The sequence below is a fragment of the Phascolarctos cinereus genome, unplaced genomic scaffold, assembly GCF_003287225.1.
Source record: "Phascolarctos cinereus isolate Bilbo 61053 unplaced genomic scaffold, phaCin_HiC Scaffold_726;HRSCAF=1367, whole genome shotgun sequence".
Lineage (NCBI taxonomy): Eukaryota > Metazoa > Chordata > Mammalia > Diprotodontia > Phascolarctidae > Phascolarctos > Phascolarctos cinereus.
Window position 1 is genome coordinate 341,328,540 of NW_027556098.1, and position 880 is coordinate 341,329,419.

Genomic DNA, 880 nt, shown 5'->3' on the forward strand with positions numbered 1-880 from the left:
CCCTCTTATTTTTCCTATCACTCACTTCCTGACTCCCTCCCCTCTGATTGTAGTTTCTTTGGGAGGTGTCTTAGCATCTTCCCATATTGGACAGCTTATGGTTCACCAGCCCAAGTCTTTGTCCCAGTCGATGTTTGGGTGGGCAGAATTGGCTCCAGTTGAATTCCGTGCTCTTTCCTTCAGGCTTTGTGGATTGCTGTACAACTTTTCACATGAGCAGTGCTCTGTAATGGTGACCTGCTTAACTCTCTCTGTTCCCTAGTTCTCTGTCTTGGCACTGGCAGTTTAGAGCCTGTCTTCCCAGCACCAGCACATCAGAGCTTTGCAGCACTGGTGCTATGGGTAGCACCCCCTAACAGGCTTTTGCTCTTGAATTGCTGTGGCCACACTGGCTGTTTCTATGGCACTGGAAAGAAGAAAGGAGGCCATGGTTTCAGGGTGGGTTTTCATGTAAGGTTTTCCTGTTATGCCCTTGGGTCTGCTAGTATAGCCCTATTGCTGGTAGTGTGGGAGATAGTGGAGGACTTCTGAGTGAGCTCAGGGTCACTGAGCAGCAGTTCAGGGGTTTGGGGATTTAACTTTCTTTTGGATGCTTGGTTTCCTAGACCATGGAGATAGCTGTATTTACTTTATCTTTGGTGTTTAATTTCTGTTTTTGAGAGGCTTCAGAGGTCATGGAAATCAGACAAAATGTGTAGTCCTCCATCTTGCTGCTCATACGACCCAGAAGCCTCCAAGTCATTCAATTTCTCTGGATCTCTGAAATAGACAGTTTCTAAGGTTGTTCTCAAGGCTATATAGTCTATATATTCAAATAGGTATATTTCCTAATCAAATGTCTTGACTCTCAAAAACTGTCTCAGGTCACAGCACATGTTGA